Here is a 13988-nt window from a genome sequence, read left to right as displayed (position 1 = left end):
TATGTACAGTGTGTGCTATTTTGTGGGTTTTGCAACGAGGTATAAGGACAGAAGCCATGTTGGTCTCGGACAGATTTCTTTGAGGGTTCAGTGAGTTCTCACGAGTGGCGTGTCAGTCACGTTCTGCAGGACTTCGGGAACTTGAGAAGTTTCGGGAGTTGCATACTTGAGCTTTAACTCTTAACAACAGAGTGGTGTTAGAAACATTCTGCATGGGTTCAGGACTTTTCAACTGCAAAAAATGTTTCAGATGACTCTAAGCACTATGGGACTTAACATCTGAGGTTCAAATAGTTCAAGTGGCTCTGAGCACTATGGGACTTAACTTCTGAGGTCATCAGTCCCCTAGAACTTACAACTACTTAAACCTAACTAACCTAAGGACATCACACACATCCATGCATGAGGCAGGATTCGAACCTGCGACCGTAGCAGCAGCACGGTTCCGGACTGAAGTGCCTAGAGCAACTTGGCCACAGCCGCCGGCTTTTGAACTGCAGTTCATGTTTACAGATTCGTGAAATTTTTGAATAGGTCCGTGGAATCTCACTCGGCATTGGATCTTCGCGTTTAGAGACTTGTGAAATTTCAGCACAGCTTCGTGGGCTTTGAAAAATGCTCCACAACCGATTTTTTTAACATTAACTTTGAACAACTACGTGGTCTATTTTTGTACGAGCTCGCACACGAAATTGACGTTGCAGTCACAGCAATGGATATGGGTTCAATAAAAATTTTCACTAGTGAGCTGTTGCCTACCATAACCTTTCCTGCAGTTTAATCAAGTTACAGGGAGTCAGCACAATAATGGTAATGTGTCTTGTATGTGGCCGCCCCCTAGACACATAAAAAGCCAACTAAGCTTAAAAATCGATCGCACACAGAAAGAGGTAGTATGCAAGGAGAGACATTAGAGCGTGTTATATGTGGATTCGTTTTCTGGGACAGGTTGTGAGACAAACTGTGTGGGAAGTAGCACAGGAGTTCGTGAAGGCAACGACGATCGGCAGCAGTGGTACAGACGTGAGGGAGGAACGCTTCCTGGAGACGGCCAGCATATTCATCACATCGCTGAGCTGCTAACAGACGACGCTGGAGTTCAGCGTGCCTTGTGGGGTGCGGCCAGTGGATTCAAAACGTGGCAATGCAGCGAGCTGTCAGCGGCGGTCACGTAAACACCTGCGGAATACAAGTGAGCAGCACGTCTCGTTTCTTCAGCATTGAGCTGTAGAGGCACCGGCGTCGGATTGCGGGTTGCTGAGCAAGGCAGTGGCGGTAATTTGTTGTTTTGCAGTAAGCTTGTTAGTCTATTGCTAGTGGAGGCGAGCCAGAGCGTCCATAAAGGTCTGATAATGTAAGTGAAATTACAGCGAGCTGTATTCACTTCGGTGTGACCCAACTAAATGTCACTATAGTAATTTTAAAGTTGACCTCTAAAATCGTATGTACATTTCAATCAGTAATTTGATAGGTGGTAAGAAGCTTATAGGATAATAAGACTGGGAGAATGGAGGATAAATACAAAATTAGCGAAGTAGAGAAGAAAATGCGCCGGCCGATGTGGCCGTGCGGTTCTAGGCGCTACAGTCTGGAGCCGCGAGACCGCTACGGTCGCAGGTTCGAATCCTGCCTCGGGCATTTATGTGTGTGGTGTCCTTAGATTAGTTAGGTTTAAGTAGTTCTAAGTTCTAGGGCCCTGATGACCTCAGATGTTAAGTCCCATAGTGCTCAGAGCCATTTTTGAAGAAAATGCTGTCTAGAAGCAGTCAAAGCTGAAGCGAAAAAAGGTGTTGACTCAAACAAACAGAAGTGTGATGCAAAGGACGTAGAGATAAAACAGGTTTTAATTAAAATCGTCGACGGGGTTGTGATTTGAAATAACGGAACTGGATCTGTTCTTAAAAGCAAAAATGCCAGCTCAACTGATAACCTGTGAAAGGAGATAGCAGAGTTCACAGACAAGACGAGTCTGCTGATATCCGTAATAGAATCTGAGCTAGATCATATACCATGTGAAATAAATGTGTTCTGCTATGAGGTGAATGCATGTGTGAATGGCAACGAGTTATTTTCAGTCAGGTGTAGTACGGTCGTCCCCAGTTGTAGCTGATCTAAGTTGTGTGCAGATGGAGAAGCATGTATCAGATTTTTTTGTGAATAGATATGTACAAGAAGATGCGTTTTCAGTGTCACAGGATACTGCAGTGAAAAAAGAAGTTGTGCTAAATATAGCTATACAAGGGGAATAATATGGTAAAACTTTGAGTTATAATTCTAGGATTGCGCGCTACTGTTGTTCTACATATACCTTTTTTCATACAAACACTTCATCTAAATGCTGGAGATATGTAAATGTCGTGTGACTAGGGCCTCCCGTCGGGTAGACCGTTCACCGCGTGCAAGTCTTTCGATCTGACGCCATTTCGGCGACTTCCGCTCAATGGGGATGAAATGATGATGATTAGGACAACACAACACCAAGCCCCTGAGCGGAGAAAATCTCCGACCCAGTCGGGAATCGAACCCGGGCCCTTAGGATTGACATTCTGTCGCGCTGACAACTCAGCTACCGGGGGCGGACAATGCTGGAGATGGCTGTAGGAAAGTAAAATTTAGAAGGATACACACTGCAGGGACCTACGTGCATAGTTTGGGTGTGGCTCACTGTGAGGTGGATGAGTTTAGGTTATTGATGAAACACGAACAAAAGTAAATATGAGAGAAGGAAATTGATAACCAGATCAGTGTGATGTGTACCTGTGGCTATGTTGGTCTGAGGCAGTTCATTCTGAGTGCTCGACGAACAAAGACGGGTGCTGATGAGCGGCATGTCAGTCGCGATCTGCAGCGTTTGAGGAACTTAGAGAAGTTTTCGATTGTTGCTCTCGTGAATATCTGAACAGCATAGCTGTGATAGGCTTGAAAAAAATGTAGGGTTGGAATTTTAACTCTGATCTGTGGCATCATGCTCAGAGACTTGTGAAATTTCTGAAGAGGTTCAATGAATTTGACTCTGAACTGAAGTGTCGTGTTTAGAGACTTGTGATATTTTAGCATAGGTCTGTGAACTTTGAGAAGTTGTCTTCAACAGATTTTTTTAACTGTAAAGAACATATTGGTCAGTTAGACTTCATGCATTCTTGACCGAACTCGGGAATCAAGCTTTTGTTGCACTTACAATAATAAAAAAGATCTCAATGTACACTATATACAGAAGCTGGGTACTGTTAAGAACATTTATTCAGTCACCAAAGAAAATCCTCTTGCAGTTCAAGAAAGTCATAGGGACTCATCAGAACAATAAAATGGTAAGGAGACAGGTGTGTGGGCTTCTCCTAGACGAATAAGAGGCCTACGAACTTTGAAAATGGGTCTTACACTCAGTTAACCGCTTTGACACTGAGACAGCTTGTGACGAAAGATAGAATTTAGTGCCTCACAATGTGTTTGTGTGTGTGTGTATGTGTGTGTGTGTTTGTGTGTGTATGTGAGTGTGTGTATGTAAGAGAGGAATAGTTGGCATTCCAATACCCGAATGCCACCAACATGCACTGGTATGACGGAATTAAAATGAATAATTTGTAATTATCGTGACCAGATCACTCTTTAAATTCTCTATCAATGTTCCCCCTTTCTTCGTATCAGTTTATTAACTTATTGCACCCAATAACTGCAGTTGTCCTCCCGACTCTCGTTCTTGTAGACTGGATAAGATGTCCCTTTAATTTATGAATGACTGTGTTATTAGAGTGCAAGGAAGCGGAAAGACATCTACAAATAGACCTTGTATCAGAATACACAAAAGTGCACCGACAGTGGAGAAAAACGTTGTTATTGATCAACACAAAGTTAATACAAGAGGCAACAGAAACAAGAAAAATGTGCAGCAAGTATTTAATAAACACTGATGAACAACAAAGTCGAAGAGTGGAAAATGAAAACTTTCTGATAGTGTAGGGAGGGAAAATTTGGAAGAAGATGTACACAGACTTAATTTACACAAACGTAAATCTGCGAAATGAAATACAAACTTCTGAAGAGATGCATGTAACCTGACAATCATATCATAAACCAAGGGTGGAATTGCTGTTTCGTGATAGTGATTATGGAATGAGTTACTATGAGTAGTGCAGTTTCTTTCTTTTTCTGGACTGATTCGATACCAACGATACGTGCTCAAAGTTGACTGTCCAAATGGTAATCTCTAGTCAGAAAAAAAGCAATAAAGGAGTGGGTGTACTGAAGCATTGGGAAAATATAATGACTTGATTTCATATCCAAGCACAGGCAATGCAGGAAGAATTGCCAAAGTATTGGCTACAATAATAACAGAGCATAAATATCTCAGCAGATTTGCAAGTACGCGACTACAAAAAGAAAAAAAGCAATAACGGAGTGTTTGTACTGAAGCCGCCGTTGGATAAGCAGCTGCCAGCAGCAAGTCGTATACTCTTAGCTCACTTATTTGTTACATAGTTTAATTCTTAATTTCTTTGCGTGTTTTTGGGTACTTGCATTGTTTAATTCATTAATTTCTGTAATATTATAGTATTTGAGAGTTGTAGCATCGCGCTTTAGTACCTGAAAAGTGTAAAATCGCGTAGTCTCCTTCTGCCACCGAGCAGTGTGTCAGCAGTGCGCAAGTAGCAGCATTACTGCATTTACTAGGCAATCTTGTATTTTAATAACCGTTCAAATTTTGTGTCGCATTGTTTGTGCTTTCTGTAGATTAGTTCAGACGATCTTTGCACGTGGATAGGGACTGCGACTTTTGTGTTCGGATGCGGGCTGAGTTGGCATCCCTTCGCTCCCAGCTTCAGACAATGTTGGCTTCAGTGACACAGCTTGAGGCTGTTGCCAATGGGCATCACTGTGGGGGTCTAGATGGGGGTTTGTCGGGGACGGCCAGCTCGTCCCACGCATCCCCCGATCGGACTAAGGCTGTGGCTGCCCGGGATACTGCCCACATTAAGGCCAACCCCTCACCTGTGGTAGAGTGGGAGGTCGTCTCAAGGTGTGGCAGGGGGCGGAAGACATTCCAGAGGGCTGAAAGGAAGGCCTTTCCAGTTTGTCTGACGAACCGGTTTCAAGCTTTGTCTCCGGCTGATACTGATTTTCAGCCGGACATGGCTGCTTGTCCTGTTCCAGAGGTTGCCCCTCAGTCTGCAAGATACGGGCGGTCGCAGAGGGTGGGCTTACTGGTAGTTGGGAGCTCCAAAGTCAGGCGCATAATGGGGCCCCTTAAGGATACGGCAGCAAGAGAGAGGAAGAAAACCAATGTGCACTCTGTGTGCATACCGGGGGGAGTCATTCCAAATGTGGAAAGGGTCCTTCCGGTTGGCATGACGGGTAAAGGGTGCACCATCTGCAGGTGGTCGCTCATGTCGGCACCAATGATGTGTGTCGCTATGGATCGGAGGAAATCCTCTCTGGCTTCCGGGGGCTATCTGATTTGGTGAAGACTGCCAGTCTCGCTAGCAGGATGAAAGCAGAGCTCACCATCTGCAGCATCTTCGACAGGACTGACTGCAGACCTTTGGTACAGAACTGAGTGGAGGGTCTGAATCAGAGGCTGAGACGGTTCTGCGACCGTGTGGGCTGAAGATTCCTCGACTTGCGCCATAGGGTGGTGGGATTTCGGGTTCCGCGGGATAGGTCACGAGTCCACTACACGCAGCAAGCGGCTACACGGGTAGCAGGGGTTGTGTGGCGTGGACTGGGCGGTTTTTTAGGTTAGACGGCCTCGGGCAAGTACAGAAAGGGCAACCGCCTCAAAGGGTGCGGGGCAAAGTCAGGACATGCAGGGACCAAGCAGCAATCAGTACTGTAATTGTAAACTGTCGAAGCTGGATTGGTAAAGTACCGGAACTTCAAGCGCTGATAGAGAGCACGGAAGCTGAAATCGTTATAGGTACAGAAAGCTGGCTGAAGCCTGAGATAAAGTCTGCCGAAATTTTTCAAAGGCACAGACGGTGTTTAGAAAGGATAGATTGCTTTCAACCGGAGGTGGCGTGTTTGCCGCTGTTAGTAGTAGTTTATCCTGTAGTGAAGTAGAAGTAGATAGTTCCTGTGAATTATTATGGGTGGAGGTTACACTCAACAACCGAGTTAGGTTAATAATTGGCTCCTTTTACCGACCTCCCGACTCAGCAGCATTAGTGGCAGAACAACTGAGAGAAAATCTGGAATGCATTTCAAAAAAATTTCCTCAGCATGTTATAGTCTTAGGTGGAGATTTCAATTTACCAGACATAGACTGGGATGCTTAGCACGGGTGGTAGGGACAGAGCAGCGAGTGCCACTATACAGAGTGCACTATCCGAAAATTACCTCGAGCAATTAAACAGAGAACCGATGAATCGATTCGTGGAGATAACATCTTGGACCTACTGACAACAAACAGACCCGAACTTTTCGACTCTGTAAGCGCAGAACAGGGAATCAGTAATCATAAGGCCGTTGTAGCATCCCTGAATATGGAAGTAAATAGGAATTTAAAAAAAGGGAGGAAGGTTTATCTGTTTAGCAAGAGTAATAGAAGGCAGATTTCAGACTACCTAACAGATCAAAAAGAAAATTTCTGTTCTGACACTGACAATGTTGAGTGTTTATGGAAAAAGTTCAAGGCAATCGTAAAATGCGTTTTAGACAGGTACCTGCCGAGTAAAACTGTGAGGGACGGAAAAAACTACCGTGGTTCAACAACAAAGTTAGGAAACTACTGCGAAAGCAAAGAGAGCTTCACTGCAAGTTTAAACGCAGCCAAAACCTCTCAGACAAACAGAAGCTAAACGATGCCAAAGTTAGCGTAAGGAGGGCTATGCGTGAAGCTTTCAGTGAATTCGAAAGTAAAATTCTATGTACCAATTTGACAGAAAATCCTAGGAAGTTCTGGTATTACGTTAAATTAGTAAGTGGCTCGAAACAGCATATCCAGACACTCCGGGATGATGATGCCATTCCGGGTTCCCGGGTTCGATTCCCGGCGGCGTCAGGGATTTTCTCTGCCTCGTGATGGCTGGGTGTTGTGTGATGTCCTTAGGTTAGTTAGGTTTAAGTAGTTCTAAGTTCTAGGGGACTGATGACCATAGATGTTAAGTCCCATAGTGCTCAGGGCCATTTGATGATGGCATTGAAACAGAGGATGACACGCGTAAAGATGAAATACTAAACACTTCTTTCCAAAGCTGTTTCACAGAGGAAGACCGCACTGCAGTTCCTTTTCTAAATCCTCGCACAAACGAAAAAATGGCTGACATCGAAATAAGTGTCCAAGGAATAGAAAAGCAACTGAAATCACTCAACAAAGGAAAGTCCACTGGACCTGACGGGATGCCAATTCGATTCTACACAGAGTACGCGAAAGAACTTGCCCCCCTTCTAACAGCCGTGTACCGCAAGTCTTTAGAGGAACGGAAGGTTCCAAACGATTGGAAAAGAGCACAGGTAGTCCCAGTCTTCAAGAAGGGTCGCCGAGCAGATGCGCAAAACTATAGGTCTATATCTCTGATGTCGATCTGTTGTAGAATTTTAGATGTTGTTGCTCGCGTATCATGTCGTTTGTGGAAACCCAGAATCTACTCCGTAGGAATCAACATGGATTCCGGAAACAGCGATCGTCTGAGACCAACTCGCTTTATTTGTTCATGAGACCCAGAAAATATTAAATACAGGCTCCCAGGTAGATGCCATTTTCCTTGACTTCCAGAAGGCGTTCGATACAGTTCCGCACTGTCGCCTGATAAACAAAGTAAGACCCTACGGAATATCAGACCAGCTGTGTGGCTGGATTGAAGTGTTTATAGCAAACAGAACACAGCATGTTGTTCTCAATGGAGAGACGTCTACAGACGTTCAAGCAACCTCTGGCGTGCCACAGGGGAGTGTTATGGTTCAAATGGCTCTGAGCACTATGTGACTTAACTTCTGAGGTCATCAATCGTCTAGAACTTAGAACTAATTAAACCTAACTAACCTAAGGACATCACACACATCCATGCCCGAGGCAGGATTCGAACCTGCGACCGTAGCGGTCACGCGGTTTCAGACTGAAGCGCCTTTAACCGCACGGCCACACGGCCGGTGGGAGTGTTATGGGACCATTGCTTTTCACAATATATATAAATGACCTTGTAGATAGTGTCGGAAGTTCCATGCGGATTTTCGCGGATGATGCTGTAGTATACATAGAAGTTGCAGCATTTGAAAATTGCAGCGAAATTCAGGAAGATCTGCAGCGAATAGGCACTTGCTGCAGGGAGTGGCAACTGACCCTTAACATAGACAAATGTAATGTATTGCGAATACATAGAAAGAAGGATCCTTTATTGTATGATTATATGATAGCGGAACAAACACTGATAGCAGTTACTTCTGTAAATTATCTGGGAGTGTGCGTGCGGAACGGTTTGAAGTGGAATGATCATATAAAATTAATTATTGGTAAGGCGGGTGCCGGGTTCAGATTCATTGGGAGAGTCCTTAGAAAATGTAGTCCATCAACAAAGGAGGTGGCTTACAAAACACTCGTTCGACCTATACTTGAATATTGCTCATCAGTGTGGGATCCGTACCAGGTCGTGTTGACGGAGGAGACAGAGAAGATCCAAAGAAGAGCGGCGCGTTTCATCACAGGGTTATTTGGTAAGCGTGATAGTGTTACGGAGATGTTTAGCAAACTCAAGTGGCAGACTCTGCAAGAGAGGCGCTCTGCATCGCGGTGTAGCTTGCTGTCGAGGTTTCGAGAGGATGCGTTTCTGGAGGAGGTATCGAATATATTGCTTCGCCCTTCTTACACCTCCCGAGGAGATCACGAATGTAAAATTAGAGAGATTGGAGCGCGCTCGGAGGCTTTCCGGCAGTCGTTCTACCCGCAAACCATAAGCGACTGGAACAGGATAGAGAGGTAATGACAGTGGTACGTAAAGTGCCCTCCGCCACACACCGTTGGGTGGCTTGCGGAGTATAAATGTAGATGTAGATGTAGATAATGCCTTGATTTCATATTTAGGCACAGGTAACGCTGGAAGAATTGCCAAAGTATTGGCTACAATAATAACAGAGCACAAATATGTAAGCATATTTGCAAGTACGCGACTACAGAACTTTTTAACCGTTCTAACGATGGACTGTTAAATTTTGACGATTAGGAAGTCATTATTCACTCTTCTGTCGGTCTTATGCTTAGCCTAAATTCTACACTAAGTTGTCTACACACTCCGTTTTCCAGTTTAAAGACTTCCTTACATAGAGCCACGAGAACGATAATGCCTATTTAGTCTAAAAGTGGATTAAAAACAGTCTTCACTGCTATAATTCATCGCGGTAAAGACAGTTTTTAATACATTTTTAAAATATTTTAGCCAGACCGCTGAATATTTCCTACATATTTCTTTACCTGCCACTTGTTTTCGTCTACGTATTCTAACGGAAAACTTACATAATCTGCAAAAGAGGAACTAAATATAAAATTATTTCTTCTCTAAGGATGTGAACTTAACTGAGCTATGAGCTAAACAAAGTAAAACTGTTACATGTAAGACACATCTTTTTTTAATCATTGCAGTGTCAAAATGGAGAGCACTGAAACAAAACAAGGACATATGTAGACAAAACATTATAAGACATTTCGCAAGAACGTTGGAACGAATAGCACAATAACCAGCGACAAACCTCGGAAGGATGATGATTTATGTCGAGTTATTTCTGTGGAAAACGAGTGGAAAAATTGTATCTCCTATGGAGAAATTAGATATTTCAGGACCCCAAAACAAATAATATTATCTACCGGATGGATAGAATTACGTTCTGTTATACACGATCACCAACTTCGAACTGTCTGAAACGTAAGTAGGAGTCATTACAACAAGTCGAATGGAGGACTACGAAGTTTGTGTGACTGGAACGGACAAGGAGGGCTGCGGCCTAATTTCCCATTGACGACGAGGTCGTTCGTACGGAGCACACGTTCCCATTGTCGAAGGAGACTGGCTGTGCCCTTTCCAAGGAACCGTTCTAGGATTTGCCCTACAAGCGATTCGAGGACATAACGAAAAACCTAAATCTGGATTGCCAGACTAGGACAAGAACTACCGTGAACCCGAAATGCGAGTCCACCTCTCCCGGTTTCAGCTACTGGTGCCCTCAGTACCGGTATGCCAAGTCGTAGGCAGCAATGGGGAATCATTGACACGATGAAGCGCTCAAACGATAAAGAATAAGGTCGAGCGAAATCTTATCAATAACAAACGGAACAAAAGATTAAACATCAGTAATCAATAACTCGAAAGGTATTGCATGTAGCGTGACGCGGTTTTCACAAAAAAAAGGCAGAAAAACTCTCATTTCTCTTAATAATGAAAAGTTTTTTTAGCTATTTCAGTTTTGTCCCTCGTATGTGAAATTATTCAGGCTCAGGCAAGAAGTAACGGAAGAGTCAGTTAGTATCAATGCTTTGATTCTTTAGTCTACATCACCACACAATGTTATTTCACAGGACATTAACGGTTAACATATGGCACGACTGCTAGGCATCTTACATACGTGTAGCAATATTAAGTTGTATACACTGATTAAGTTCCTCATCTTCTAGAAAACGATAGACACGTGTCAGCAAGTGCTGGTGCTTGTGCCATTATCAATAACTCGAAACTTAGTTACATCTGTGAAATTCCTTTCAGCGGAAATCTGAATTCTGCACAGAATTAAAGCCGATGTCCCATACAAGAGGAAGGAAGATAGGGGTTCAACGATTCATCAACAACTATGCGACAAGACGTGGAGCATATGGTCGGGAAAGGCGAGAACAGGAAAACAAATCGGAAATTGTTTTTCAGAGGAGCCATACTGACATTTGTCGTAAACCACGGAAGAGCTATACCTGGATGGCTGGACGGGGATTTGAAACACGGTTCTACCGAAAGCGAGTCTTGTGACGTTAACAATGCGCCACCTCGACCCGTTAATGTCACACACCCTGTGGCAGTCCATTTACGGATAACTGGCTGGAAATTTATGTAACATCTGCGTCGTTATTATCAACATTATTTAAAAGAGTAGAACACCTGGTTGGATGTAAGAGGTGGCCTTATGGCTCTCATTTTGCCAGGATAAATAAATATACTTTTTAAAACTTAAGTTACAAAATAATTGCGTTTATGTTGGTCAACACATCGGAGAACATTTCTACATACTGAGCACTAGCGTACGAAGTGTACAACTTGGTGGATTCTTAATAATTTAAATAATTTTTGTATTGTGTTCCACTATGTGATCAAAAGTATCCGGACACCCCCAAAAACATACGTTTTTCATATCAGGTGCATTGTGGTGCCGCCTACTGTCAGGTACACCATATCAGCGACCTCAGTAGTCATTAGACATCGTGAGACAGCAGAATGGGGCGCACCGCGGGACTCATGGACGTCGAATGTCGACAGGTGATTGGGTGTCACTTGTGCCCTATGTCTCTACACAAGATTTACACACTCCTAAACATCCCTAGGTCCACTGTTTCCGATGTGACAGTGAAGTGGAAACGTGAAGGGACACGTACAGCACAAAAGCGTACTGGCTGACCTCGTCTGTTGACTGACAGAGATCGCCGACAGTTGAAGAGGGTCGTAATGTGTAATAGGCAGGCATCTATCCAGACCATCACACAGGAATCTCAAACAGCATCAGGATCCACTGCAAGTACGATCACAGTTAGCGGGAGGTGAGAAAACTTGGATTTCATAGTCGATTGGCTACTCATAAGCCACACATCACGCCTGTAAATGCCAAACGACGCCTTGGTTGGTGTAAGGAGCGTAAATATTGGACGATAGAACAGTGGGAAAACGTTGTGTAGAGCGACATTTCACGGTACACAGTGTGGCGATCCGATGGCGGGGTGTGGGTATGACGAATGCCCAGTGAACGTCATCTGCCACCATGTGTAGTACCAACAGTAGAATTTGGAGGCGGTGGTGTTATGGTGTGGTCGTGTTTTTCATGGAGGGGGCTCGCACCCCTTGTTTTGTGTGGCACTATCACAGCACATGCCTAAATTGATGTTTTAAACACCTTCTTGCTTCCCACTGTTGAAGAGCAATTCGGGGATGGTGACTGCAGCTTTCAACGCGATCGAACACCTGTTCATAATGCACGGCCTGTCGCGCAGTGGTTACACGACAATAACTTCCCTGTAACGGACTAGCCTGCACAGAGTCCTGACCTGAATCCTTAGAACACCTCTGGGATGTTTTCAAACGCCGACTTCGTGCCTGGCCTCACAGACCGACATCGATACTTCTCCTCTGTGCAGCACTCCGTGAACAATGGGCTGCTAGTCCCCAAGAAACCTTCCAGCACCTGATTTAACGTATGCCTTCGTGATTGGAAGCTTTCATCAACGCTAGGGGTGGGCCAACACCATATTGAATTCCAGCATTACCGATGGAGGGCGCCACGTACTTGTAAGTCATTTTCACCCAGGTGTCCGGGTACTTTTGATCACATAGCGTATTTTCATGACCCTTCGATTGTTTTAGAATTGACAGTATTATAATAAGAATGTTCGAATATGAATGGTGTTTCAGTACATTTTATTACTTACTGTGTGAGAACTCATTTACTAAAAAATCAACGTCAAACTATCGTTAAGTAACATTCCTCAGAGTGTGAAAATTTCATGCTACTTATTTTTTCGGCCACTTATTCCGATAATGACATTGTTGTCCTAACCGTTGGCTTTCGAAACAGAAGCTGTAACATACCCTCCAAGTAGCTCTTCAGTTCCCGTCTAGAGACTAAGTGGTCCTGTTTACATATCAAAGAAACATTCCAAACGTTAATGAAGACGAAGCCAGCTATCACGCGTAACAGACGCTCAGCAATGCTAGTCAACAGAGACAATACATAAACATAAATTTCTGCGTTACATTCTAAAACTTGTAGCGCATTTATAAAATTTACGGTACAAATAATAAAAAGGTGAAGCAGAAGACGTAAAGAAGAGAAGGACGATAAAACCAAAGAGTGAGTGCCAAATAATGATAGGGATAAAATAGTGGTGTACAACGATTTTTTACAGACATCTCATTTGATAAGACATTATTTTATTTTAGAAAATAAGACAACGTCTGTGCATTTTAACGAGGAAGTTTGACCACTTTCAAGTATTACCGAAGCAGAGATTTAGTGATTAGAAGGGTAAATAAAAGTGGTTTTAAACTAAGGTTCCGATGTCTCTTGGATCCTGTTGATAAAGGGGTGCTCCATATCTGAGGACTGTAATGGAAAAGGGAAAAAACATTTATGTCTGAGGCTCCGGAGACAGCACGTACATTAGAGATAACGCACCTTCTGATTGCATATCTTAAAGACTGGCATACGAACCATCCCATCATTAAACTATATTGATTCAGAAAAACCTTGAAAGTCGGAATGTGAATATCCAGGCGAAGACGTCCCATCCAAGTCACCCTCCATCCACCCGAATGTGACCCTTAACCAGTGAGCAAGCTCATTCAAGTGAGGTTTTGCCTTGTATTTAACTAGGCTAGTTCTTCTTAGAGAATGGTAACATATTCATACAGGGATGTGTCTAACATACGCACATAGAACAAGACCACAGGAGCAAAAGCTGACGTGGTTAATACTCTGTTGCACACCGTCGAAGTGTAAGTGGTTGGTAGTACGTAGCCCTATAGTATTTTTAACATGTCACTGAAAAAAAGCATTCCATGAAGCTACCCTTCTATGAAACTAGTAACATATTGCCTGGTGGGGAGAAAGTGTAATGTCTACCCGTTTTAAAAGTGGATTATTAATGAACTGAAAGCGATTAGAAATTTAACAGAACGATGTGAGGAAGAAGTTCATTCCAGTGTGAATTGGATGAACTATGAAGGCTGATTAGGACTTTCCAGCATTCAGATTAAGTGTTTTTCTCTTTACTCAGTTCATCTCGGAGATCCTCAGTAAGAGGAATCGTAGGTGCCTTC

The sequence above is a fragment of the Schistocerca serialis genome, chromosome 1 (assembly GCF_023864345.2).
Source record: "Schistocerca serialis cubense isolate TAMUIC-IGC-003099 chromosome 1, iqSchSeri2.2, whole genome shotgun sequence".
In the NCBI taxonomy this organism is placed as follows: domain Eukaryota; kingdom Metazoa; phylum Arthropoda; class Insecta; order Orthoptera; family Acrididae; genus Schistocerca; species Schistocerca serialis.
The sequence above is the reverse complement of the archived record's forward strand: the minus strand, read 5'-3'. Positions refer to the sequence as shown.